General features: G+C 39.3%; 1 protein-coding gene and 1 long non-coding RNA gene across 2 annotated transcripts in view; both read right to left on the reverse strand.

Annotated features, from left to right (window-relative positions):
* tmem161b (transmembrane protein 161B) overlaps positions 1-615 on the reverse strand; it is a 35,943-nt gene extending 35,328 nt beyond the window's left edge. Inside the window, exon 1 of the mRNA XM_074638229.1 lies at positions 257-615. The gene's annotated coding sequence lies outside the window, so the exon portion shown is untranslated. The remainder of the gene's footprint in view (positions 1-256) is intronic.
* A 5,488-nt stretch (positions 616-6,103) lies between these two features.
* The window catches only part of LOC141769304 (uncharacterized), a 41,245-nt gene continuing 34,616 nt past the window's right edge, over positions 6,104-12,732 (reverse strand). The window contains exons 3-4 of the long non-coding RNA XR_012594280.1: positions 11,823-11,921; positions 6,104-6,818 (exon numbers count right to left, since the gene is read on the reverse strand). This is a non-coding gene — a long non-coding RNA (uncharacterized LOC141769304). The remainder of the gene's footprint in view (positions 6,819-11,822; positions 11,922-12,732) is intronic.

Raw genomic sequence — 12,732 nt, forward strand, 5'->3', positions numbered from 1 at the left:
AAATGTTTTGCGGCCCCAGACAGATTTTTTTTTATTATTTTGACTAAAATGGCTCTTTTGATAGTAAAGGTTGCTGACCCCTGCACTAGAAATACATTCACCTGTATTTCAACAACACAGGATTTACAGCTGTAGGTACAATCAGTTAAAGCCAATTAACAAAATACAATGCTCTGAAACACAATTAAGAAATCAATTAAAGCCATTGGTAACTTACAGCATTGGCAGTAGCCTACTGCTGCTGCTAATCACCCACCTGCTGGGAAGTCCTCATGGAGGTCCTCTGCAGTGGCTCTTCTTGCCAGCTTGTCTGTTCTCTTTCCCCCTCTTCATTTGGTGTCGACGGACTCTCTTATCACTGCTACAGCTAGCCAGCATGGTTGTGCGTGGCTCTGGCATCATCCACGTTAATTTTGATTAGTAAGAAATTGGTTATCTTTAAATATTTTGCAGTATCAGCATCGGGAATGTTGTTCTTTTTCTCTCTGCTAACCTTTTTAAGCTCCACCTTTTTTGGCCCTTTCATTATCCATTATCATTTAACCCTTTCATTTGTCTTTTTTCATTTAACTCCACTCTTTCTGTCTTGATTTCATTTAATATTTCCCAGCTTGACCTCTCAAATCTTCTTCTTCTGCGTTGGTGTTTTAATACTGGTTTGCAAACAACTTTATGGCGCATTACCGCCACCAGCTGGTCTGGAGTGTGGACCAGGATTCTAACTACTCACTAATACTAAAGAAAATATGCCTTTTTTTCACAGTAGCCTTTTTTTTTTAATTCCATGCATGAACCAAACTTACAATACAAATAAAGAAATATCTAATAATGATAATAATAATATTAATAATCTCTATTTGTATAGCACCTTTCTAAACATAGTTTCAAAGTGCTTGCACAGATACAATGAAATACAGACAAAATAAAAACAACAATAAAAGAACAAAATATAAAGACCAAATAATGAGAAAACTAAAACCTGTAACCAGTGGTATCAAAACAATAAGTTACTACACATAAGCTAAAAGAGGACAATATAAGGTGTTTATCACTTTAACTCAGGGGTCTGCAACCTGCGGCTCTGGAGCCTCATGATGCTCTTCAGTTCCTCTCCAGTGGCTCCCTGTGGATTTATAAAAAAATTAGTGGAAATTAATAACTTTCTTTTGTTTACATTTTCATTTTTATTTATCATTGTTGTAGGTCTATGGTACGACGGAGTATTAGGGCCACATTGAGGGAAAAAGATGAATCTGTCGTAATATTACGAGAATAAAGTCATAGGTTTGCGAGGAAAAATAACGTAGTATTATGAGAATAATATTATAAATTAGTAATTTTACGTGTTATTTAATTTTTTTTCTCGGTAAGTTATGACTTTATTCTCGTAATATTACGAAAAAAATTATCGGAAAGTTATGACTTTTTTCTTGTAATATTACGATTTTTGTTCTTGTAAAGTTATGACTTTATTCTTGTTATATTCCAACGTTTTTTCGCATAAAGTTATGACTTTATTCTTGTAATGTTACGACTTTTTTCTCGTAAAGTTATGGCTTTATTCTCGTAATATTACGACGTTTTTTCTCTTAAAGTTATGACTTTATTCTCGTAATATTACGACCTTTTCCTCGTAAAGTTCTGACTTTATTCTGGAAATCTCAGATTTTTTTTCTCTCAATGTGGCCCTAATACTCCGTAGTACATTTGCACTTGGGCCCTCACTGCATTAGATTTATAAACTACATAATTAGACTATAAACTGTGTTACCTTCATCACGATGCTCAAATGTTTTGCGGCTCAAGACAGATTTATTTTATTTTTTTTTGTCTAAAATGGCTCTTTTGATAGTAAAGGTTGCCGACCCCTGGTCTGGAGTGTGGACCAGGATTCTAACTACTCACTAATACTAAAGAAAATATGCTTTCTTTTCACGGTAGCCTTTTTTTTTAATTCCATGCATGAACCAAACTTACAATACAAATAAAGAAATGTCTAATAGGCTATGCCAGATGTGAGTCTTCATTACGGTATGTGTAAGACAACGAGAATGATAAATAATTGGAAATTTGAATTGACACCAACTGGTGCAGAGAGAAAAAAACACCAGCTTATGTATGTATTATTCTAATACTGAAGAAAAACGAAAAAAAAAATTTAAATCTTTTTTTTTTTCCACACATTGCTGTTGGTGGCATTGAGGCCCACTAGGTACCTGGCTGTGAAGGTACATCAGACAAAAAAAGGTGGGTAACAGCTGATCTGCAGAGATAGATTGATGTATCTGAAAGTCGATCAAACACAGTTAACTTGTGACATTATTTTCATTTGAAAACAGTTGAGTAAAGCCCCTTTAACCCCCAACAACCTTGAATAATCCAAATCAAACGCCAGTTTCCAGCACCAGATTTCAGTTGTGATCTTAAACAAGCTGCGTTTTAAAATCTGCACACATCCCTGTATTGCATTTTATAGCTCTGTAACACTATGCAGCCGGCAGCCTCTTTGGTTTCCAGATCTTCTTTAACCAGAGAGTTAAACACACATCAAAGGTAGTTTCAGTAAGACCTCATTTTTCTCACTGTGAAGTTTCCAGACTTAGAGTTCTGTATCTTGTCGTCTGTTGGGATCATGGGGCGGATAGTACTTGTGAATCTTCTCCCAAACAAAATAAGATAACAAAGTCCTGCTATCTGTAGATAAAAGTGAAATACTGTGCCGTCTCGTGGAAAAAAAAAGAGAGGGAGACAAAGAAAGGAGGAGAAAAGTTCTATCACATAATGGAGTTTAGAAGTTTTATTCTTTACTTTTCCTCGCCAGCAGCTTCCAAGGTCATGTTCCCGGGCCAAAAAACACCTTAATGTAAAAAATAATTTTTTTTTTTTTTCAAAGCTCTGCATCAATAGTAGAATTCATGCATTTATTTTTTACTGCCTTCAGGAGATCAATCCTGAGTAAGTGTCATCTGAGATCTTTGTGGTTCCCAAATGCTCTTGGCTCAATTCAATTGTACTGAAAGATGTAGACAGCTGCATTATGATTCCAGGAAGACCTGTTTAAAGCAGGATCCATGTCTTCACGTGTTTGAATCTGTCTCTATTGGATTTCACTGCACATTCATCCACCAGCCAGTGTGATACAATATGATCTGTGGTGAACATTATTGATGAAGTGTTCATCAAGATACAGAATCATGTTGCGTGTATGTACAGTATATGCAACACCCTCTGAATGGTTTCCCAGCCCGGGATCTAAATGAGAAATGTATTCCCATGCTAGAACCCAGCACGCTCATTAAAACATATTAGTATTCTTGTCATGTCAGGAGAAAACAGAAACAGGCTTGCAACTTATTTTGGGCTCTGCGCTCTAAGAATTAAACAAACCATGATCTTAACAATTTCTAGCTGCTTAGGAAACCCGAAGTAGTTGAATTAATTATATTAATTAATCATAATGCCCTGCGATGGACTGGCGACCTGTCCAGGGTGTACCCTGCCTTCGCCCAATGTCGGCTGGGATCGGCTCCAGCCCCCCCGCGACCCCTAACGGGATAAGCGGTTGCAGATGGATGGATGGATGGAATTAATCATAATGTTGGCCTAAAACTACAAACAGCTTGTAATGTGTGGATATTTGTTTAATCAGAGAAAACCCACAGAAAACAGGCATGTGACCTATATTGTGTCCTGATTCAAACTACAGTCCTTCTGTTAACCAACAGATGGAAATATTTTTAGTCCACCGTTCCTGTGGATATACAGTGTAAGAAGCATTTAAGCATTTTTGAGAAAAAAAATGTTTATTCAAAGCAGCTTTATGGTGTAGATCACATTTAGAAAGAAGTAATAATCAGACCAACGCATGCTGTTCTTGAAAAATTGAATCCGTACTAAATAAAACTACATGCACACAAGATGGTTGACGTTTGACCTTTGACCTGTTTTAGGACTTCAGACCCACTTAGTGACACAAGATACTGTATGCACTGTATACACAACAATAATAATATGCACAACTGTTTCTCCATAAACGTCAGGCTTCACTGGGATAAACCACAAATCAAAATCTACTCTGTGCTAGATACACACACATGATTTTGTGGGAAATGGTGGATAGTTTTACATATTTAGGCCTCCAAAAGGATTCAAATGATCACTCTTTGGTTAAACTGCTCACCACATACAACCTGTTTCAAGTAAAAAATGTTGGAAAAAACAGCTCTACTATTACATAGGGGCTTGATAAGCTGTTTGATCACCTTCATCTTATGGTTTAACATTTCTGTAGCTAGAATTTGCCCATTATATGTTTGAGACAGGCCACACCCGCAAACTGTGGTAGAGCTGCAACGATTAATCGATTAGTTCTCAACTATTAAATTAATAACCAACTATTTTGATAATCGATTAATCGGTTTGAGTATTTTTTTAAGAAAAAAAGTTAAAATTGTCTGATTCCAGCTTCTTAAATGTGAATATTTTCTGGTTTCTTTACTCCTCTATGACAGTAAACTGAATATCTTTGAGTTGTGGATAAAACAAGACATTTGAAGACGTCATCTTGAGCTTTGGGAAACACTGATCGACCTTTTTTCATCATTTTCTGACATTTTAAAAACAAAACAACTAATCGATTAGTCGAGAAAATAATCAACAGATTGATCGACGATGAAAATAATCATCAACCGTTGTACAAGAACCAATGTAGAGGAACTTCAATATTCAAGTGAAAACATTTGCCCTTTGACACTTCATGACTGTCCAAAATGACATGATCATGATAAGATTTAATGAGATGGAAATGACAAAATGCTAATACAACTTTAATCAGATTTGTCTGGAATTTGAGACTTAAGGAAAAGTAAATTAAGATGGTGCAGCTGTGTGACGCCATATGCTTGTCAGGGGGTTCAGTTTAATGCTGCACTTTGTAGGTGTGGCCTCTGTGTCACTGCCACTTTTATCCATCTGGATAGAAGTAGCCATTGGAGAACATGAACACAACATCAACCAGTAACCCGTGTCAGTTTATTTCATTATATGGCTAATTGTCACAGCATATTTTTGAAGCATTTTCTGCCACCAGCAGGAATGTCTGGATATCTTGCACAAGATTTCATGTTGCATCCTTCAAGTTGATGCCGAGACATGTTGGAGCTATTTTAACACTCCTGAGACACTTTTTTTGTTGATGTTTCCTTTATTTCGCTAGTTACCTGTAGATGTGACACGGCTGGCTCCAGGGCATCCTTTGTCTCATCACAAAAGCCACTAGCGGTTGATACAAACATCAGTGGACACTCCTGGAATACACACCATCTCACCTGTCACACTGTAACAATCACATCGACAACTTGGTGCAAACATGGGGTGTAAAAAAAGTACACAGCCATCAGCTTGGATTCCTGTCCCATACGACCACTGACACGTGTGTGTTTGTGTTCGTGTGAATCTGCAGTATATGTGTGTGTCTGTCTGTCTGTGAGGGGATAGGTGGAGGCCATCTTTCATCTCTTGCTGTGATCAGATATTCTACATGATATGATATGATGATACAGGCCCAATTAAGGGATGGGGTTGTGTGAAAAATGTGATGACAGGGCAAGCGGAAGAGTAGACTGTGATCTGACATCTGAGAGGGAGAGAAAGACAAGGGAGAGAGAAAAAGGTAGCAAGAGAATGGGTAAGGGTGGGGGAAGTGGAAGGGGGGAGGGGGGAAACGGGACTGAAAGACGGTTGTAGGAAAGAAGGGAAGAGTGATGCTGGCAAAGGAAATGAAGATGGCGTAAGCGTGAGAAAAATAGCGAGAATGAATGTTAAGTAGGGAGGGACGGAGAGAATTAATATGATTAGGAAGGAGAAGGGAAAATGGAGAGGCTCATAAAGATGGAGAGTATAAAAGGGAGAAAAATGAGGCTTCTTTCCCCATAAGAAACAATTTGTCAAAGATGTTATGGATCCTACTTTTGATCCGTCTTGTTGTAGTGTGAATGGAATTTTAGGGCAACTTTGACAGGGATACAAAAGTCAGATTTCTTTCAAAAACATAAACCTGACATGCAGCATGGAGAGGAAAAGGCAACACAAGTAGAAAAGAAGCATAGGATCATTCTAGTTTTTAATTGTTGTTCCAGATTTTGCACGTGCAGGTACGTTTGATTTGACAGACATACAGTAGTACACCAAAAACAGCACAGCCAATTTTAAACAGGGAGGCTTCTTGGTACCGTCTGAACCTGTTTCCCCACATTTCGTTAGTCTGTCAGGATAAACTACAACTGTGTCAGGTGTAGGATTTTGATCGGGACGCGTGGCGCTTTGATCACCCTGCCAGCTTTTATCAGCACGCGTGCTCTTTTCATAACCAAATAGGACCCAATTATGTCAAGCACATTGTTCTTTACCTGGAGTGCCAAAGCACTACACAGAGAGGAGGAAATAACTCGCACTAAAACATCACTTAAAGGGAAAAAAATGCTTTTATTTAGCTGTCAAAAATATACTTGTTAGACTCAATCAATTACATGAAATGAATACAAGTTTCAATGTGAAGAATATTTTCATCTTATTTTCTAGTCTCCCATATAAAAATAATAAAAAATATATATATATATAAATAAATTGGTTTATTAGTGCAAGTTCACAGCATTTGTCAGTTTGGCTAAATAATCTTATATAACCAGTTGACAGAAATAAAGAGCACAGTGCAGGTCCAGGTGTTGAAGAGTAATGTGAAGCTTGTGAGATTTATGGACATCTTGAAGCTCCCATCTTGATGGTATTCAGGCTCCTCTCTAGTCGATCAGGCGGTATACCTTAAAAAAGAGAAATATGAAAATGATTAAAACACCTCAAAGACATTCCAGAAATCTCAGTTGACCATTTATCTTATATTAGATATCATTTAATCAAAGCACCAAAGCGTGAACTCATGTGTATCACAACACTTTCAAAGGCAAGTTTACAGATTTTTTCATTCCCAGCCAGAGGGGATCTTACAGCAACCTGTTGGTTATAGTTTATCCTCAACAAACACATAACCTCTGTGTGTGCAGTTGAAGCATGAGGGACATCACTTGTTGTAGAGTTTCATCACATCCCAAAGCAAGATTCTTGAATGAAAGGAGCTCAGTGAGCTGCGAGTTCCCGGTGTACTTGACGGTGACAAAGGCCTCGACAATAGCCGCTGACATTAGTCCCCCTCATATCACGCTGCACTTTCCTCCCATTGTCCCGACTGCACTTCTCACATGTATTGTCTTACGTGATATCCTTAGAACCCGATAAGACGCCCCGGTGAAGGTTTTTGTAGCTGAGGACACAGGCCTGGGAGTGTCTCAGGGTTACAGCTGCTTATTATTCTCCCATAGAAGAGACTGGGAGACTGTAGGGTCTGGGGAACGCCTTATCGGATCCCCTTTACACCCGGCCTAACCTGGGTTACCTGCACCTCCAGCCCTTCCTCCATTACCCTTTGCCATACCTGACACTCCCTTCCTCCAGAAAGACATTATGGTATTGCATTTCCCCGAAACTATAGAGCTTGTTGACAAGCATGAAAGGTATTCTGGGGCCCAACGTGAATGTATGGGCCGTATAGAACAGCTGGGGTCATTTGAGACTGCGAGGATGTGTGACTGGCTGGGTTAAATCTTCAGTGTGTGGTGTCGTTGTCTGCATCAGACAACAAAGAGCGACACGTCACTTTAGGATCCCATGTCTTCAACGGAGGTGTTCCTAAAGGTTTATTCTAAATGATTTATCTTGTCAGATGCTTGAAATCTCTTGAAAGTTGCTATAAGTCAGCAAAGTACAAAAATACTGTTTTGGCCACGCTGTCTCCTTCAACAAATTTCTCTGATGTTTGGCTGACAGTAAAAAACAGTTCGGGGTTGGCAGGGGGTCCCTGGGCCATCAACACCCAAACTCAGCCCAACTGTAAAAGATGAAGGGAGGTGGATTCAGACAAGTCAAGCACACCACCCTGCCTGCACCTCAAGGGCACACACTGCCTTCCTGGCCTGCCTGTCAGCTGATCTTCGTCAAAGCTACATGTGCCTCTCTCTGCATCCTCCTCATCTTCTCTGCTGACACTGCAGTTTAATGCCTATATAGAAGGATGATGTCCGCAGTGTGTGTGTGTGTGTATGTGCATGGGTCCAGGGCTTTGCTGATGGTTCTCAGTAACTCTGATATTTGGGTTACATCAAAACAAAACATTAAAAGGTCTTATTGATAATATTTTTATGTAGAAAAATATAAAATATATATATATATAATACATCCACAGAGCTTTAAGAAAGGTTCCCAATGAAAGTATTGCTTTTCCTGAAAAACAATGATCATGATTGTGAATTATTATGTCCAAAATTAATGTTTTGTTTATCTCTGTGGAAGATATCTGACGTTTGGTTCCCACTTCTAACAAGGCTTGACGGTAACTGCCTGGCAACGACTTGTTGTGAAGCAAATGCAATGGAACGGGTGAGAGAGAATGCAGCATCGAGTGGCTGAATGTTATCATTGTTATCAACAGCGCCTTTAACAATCACCAGCAGATAGATGAGTGCTTGGTGTTTATAAGGTGAACTGAAAACAGCTGCAACAATGCTGCACAAACAACACTATACATGATAAACAACGGTTGTAAAAGTGGGTACTTTCACAAAATTAATCACGATATAGAATCATTATTTTTGCTCTCAGACCCTTTGTTGCCTTTACATGTTTCCTAAACATGCCCACCTAGCTCCTCACCTGAGATGTGGACATGTAAAAAGCCTGAAATGTAACACATTCATGCACTTCTGTCTTACATACAGTATTTAAGGAAGATACAAAGGCTTGTTAGTATAAACAAGATGCCTTATGCAAGCCATCTTCTCAAACCAGGATAATGGGTGAGAAGTAAAAGTAAAGTCATCTTTTACAAACTTGGGCATATTTTTTTAAATCAGTTGTGATAACATTTCATACGTTAACTGTAGAGATAGACATTTTGAGACAGCTCTAGATACTGTGCGTTCCAATACCCATACTACCATAGTATTTAAAATGCCAGAAAAAGATCTAGTATGTCCCAATATATAGTATGTCAAATGCAGTATGCCAAAAATTACCAGGATGTCCTACTACATCCGTTGCATTTTGCAGTATGCAAGCCAACATGCTTTTCTGGCTATTCTGACCCACAATCCTCTGTGCAGCGGATATATGAGCAAGAGGGTCAAAGCTCAAGGCGCGATGTTATGACGAAGTAGTATGCATTCAACAGTATGTACTTTGTTGGGACAGCTGCAGTATGCACTAAAAGTAAAAAGAAAATGTATATGATTTGGAACGTAGCCATAGAGACAGCAGATCCACGGGGCATTGCAACATGTCTGTTTTAAGTTTATCTTGCTTTTCTCTCTTTAATTGCCAGATTGACCCAGTTTAACTGAATCAAACTGGGCGTTATTGGTGGTGGTTAAAAATTGTCTGATCATCCATTTTTTTTGCATTGCTCCACACACTCTGTATCTAGCAATGTCATTATCCTGGGGCCTTTGCAATGAAACTGGTGAAGATTTATGCTAATGTCTTAGCCACAAGGAACAATAGCCAAAACATGGAATATGAAACACAAGGTGTAAAAAAAAAAAAGATACTCCTTAAAGGGGATATATCATGCTCATTTCCAGGTTCATACTTGTATTTAAAGGTTTCTCCTAGAACAAGTTTACATGCTTTAATGTTCAAAAACATATTTTCCACATACTGTCTGTCTGAATATACCTGTATTCACCATCTGTCTGAAATGCACTTTTGCAAAGGTAGTTCTCAAGTTGTGGGCGATATATTCTCATGAGCTTCCATGAGACATAGGAAGGGGAGCCAAATCTAATTGGTTTGTTGAATCACGTGTTTTCTGATCTAGGCAGCCCACAAAAAACTGACTGGGTTTGTCTTATTTCACATTTTGTGGGTTGATAAGCACTCCAGATACCCAAATGTATGAGTTTTCATGATATGTCCCCTTTAAAGTGTAATGATTTTCAACACATGTTGTAATTCACTAAGCAACATGTCTAGGATTTAAAATAAATAAATATAGTCATTCTAATTTTGGGGATTCTTCAATGCCAGTAGACCCAGATTTTCCCATACCAGATCCACAAACATGGATAGCTGTCATGCTCTCCATCACAATGCGCATTTATGCGGAAAAATACAGGATTTTTTTGGGAGTGGTCTTCCCTCATCCACAAAAAAGGATTTTGTGTCAAAGGGTCCCACGGGAAATCGACAAAAGCAGAAAGTAGTGCCTGGTGTTGCCCCAAGTCTGATAACAGGGTGGAGGAGTTGTATGCCTTGCTCTCCTTCTGCTAACTACTCCCAGTAGACTGCAGTCAGATGCCTCCACTTTCCAGGAGGAGGCAACTGATGCTGCTGCTGATCTGCAGAGGATACGACTCGACTGAAGCCTATCAGAGCTGGAAGAGACTACTGATACAGACTCAGTGCAGGAGTAACATGATGCATACAGGTAAAACGTGCTTGCACTATGTGTATGACTACTTCATTTACATTCTATAATCTAGGACCGGGCTGGGTCTGGCTGCTATACATACAGATGCCAACAAACAGAGTGGGGGCAATAAATAGACACACATGGACACAAATGCACACCAAAAAGATATGACTGACACCAGACTGGTCTCATACACTGTTCGTGGCTATACATACGAAAAGTAATGCACTGTAATTCGTGTATATCCGACAAAATCAATTCATGTGTAATTAACATAATCATGAACCAGGAGATATAAATAGCGGCAAATGCCGCGTAGGGAGGAGGTCGGGTTGGTTTGTTGGGTCAAAAAACACCAACCTTTCCGTGTCCCGTGTGAAACCAGAAGTCAGCATTGAATTATTTGTCTCGTAAGTTATGAACTTAAGTAACGCCACTTCCCGTATTTTAACCCAAACCGCAGTCTTTTCCTAAACCTAACTAAGTAGTGTTCTTGCCTAAACTTAACCAAGTCGATCTTTTCCTAAGCCTAACTAAGTAGCTTTCTTGCCTAAACCAAAGGAATTTGTTTCCTGTGAAGATGGAAGTTTATTTTGAAAAGACTGCATGCATGTAACGAGTGTACATTGTCAGGTGTTGCTGGACATCATTTTGTAGGAAAACAAACTAAAAAGGAGCATTAACTTTTTCGTAAGATATTATACGAACCGTTGCATGAGAAGATGTCGCTGACACACACAAACACATCTCTCCACCATCCTATTCCATCCCTCTCCATCTTATATCTCTGTCCATGCTTTTGAACCTTAGGGAGACATATTCTTTTTCATCTGTCAGTATGGATGGAAACAGACATGTTCAAAACACACAACAATGGCCTCGCCAGCACCGAGGAGGCTCTATGTTTTGTATGCTTGAAGCACTGCATTATCTCCTAAGTGTCTAGCAACCCCAGTATAGTAAATAATGGATGCTCCTCTTCCTTCTGAAAAAAACCTTTTTCACTTCGGGGACCAGTCATGGTTTACCTGTATAAATGCCCTTTCTGTGTCTTTGGAGAAATGGATCGCACTAAAGGATGTGGGTCAGGCGATTTCATTAGCACAGCATTTCTCTCAGTGTCTCCTTCAATCAGCCGTTTGACAGAAGCAATGTCACTCAGAAATGCAGACACTTTCATAAAGAATTCACTGAGAAAAAAAAGAGGATGCAGCGACTGCTGATCCATAGCAGGGAATTCGTAAAATATAGCCCATATAACAAGATGGCAGAAACCGTAATGCTTGAAAGGAGAGAGCGCAGTCACCTCTGAGATCAGCTGAATATCCTTGACGTCTTTAGCCTGGAGACTCCAGCCATTATGCCATTTGTTTCTGGGTCATGATCTACAAGGTCTCCATCCAACCTAGAAACACAGGATAGGAGTAATGTTTAGTGCATTAGATATGAAACAAGCACACATACATGCAAGGTATACATATCATTTTAGAGACGCTGCATGGAATCAGATGATGAGTCCTATATGATTTATTGGGTATATATTTATTTTGACCTACTTGCTTCTCTCTACTTTGTGCAGTTAACTCTAAACACTAAACAGGATTGGTCAGGACTACTGGGTCCCACTACGTAACTCTCTTTGGTCTCCCTCCCCCCTTCATTCCGACGTTACATCGAAAGAGTTTCAGCTATTGTGAATTATTTACTTGATTCACCATTCGGCCCTTTAACCCCTCAGCAAATGCGCAGGCAGTCAGGGTTAAAAATACCCTCCCACAGGATCCAAGTTTGACTCTACATGCATGTGTATGTGAGCGTGTGTGTGGGCAGGGATGTGGGTTTTAAAAAAAAATAAAACAGTATATAACCCATGACACATACACCACCTTACATTCTCTCTTTTACAGACACACACTCACACACACACACAGGAAGTCATCAGAGCATCATTATGTGGTATAGTGAGAATCCAGGCCGTCCCAGATGGGATTATTATAACACAGCTGGATCTGTGCAAGAGCTACGAGTGTGACTGTGTGAGCCTGTGTGTGTGTGTGAGAGTGTGTGTGCATGTTTGTTAGAGAGTAGGTGACCTGTGCTTCATGACCTGAGTGAATGTGAGGGTGCCCCTCTCTGTGTCTGTGAAAATATAAAATATATAGTACAAGCATAAAACTGTGCCACGCTGAATCATTAGCAAGAAGGTGCTTTCCATG

The sequence above is a fragment of the Sebastes fasciatus genome, chromosome 6 (assembly GCF_043250625.1).
Source record: "Sebastes fasciatus isolate fSebFas1 chromosome 6, fSebFas1.pri, whole genome shotgun sequence".
In the NCBI taxonomy this organism is placed as follows: domain Eukaryota; kingdom Metazoa; phylum Chordata; class Actinopteri; order Perciformes; family Sebastidae; genus Sebastes; species Sebastes fasciatus.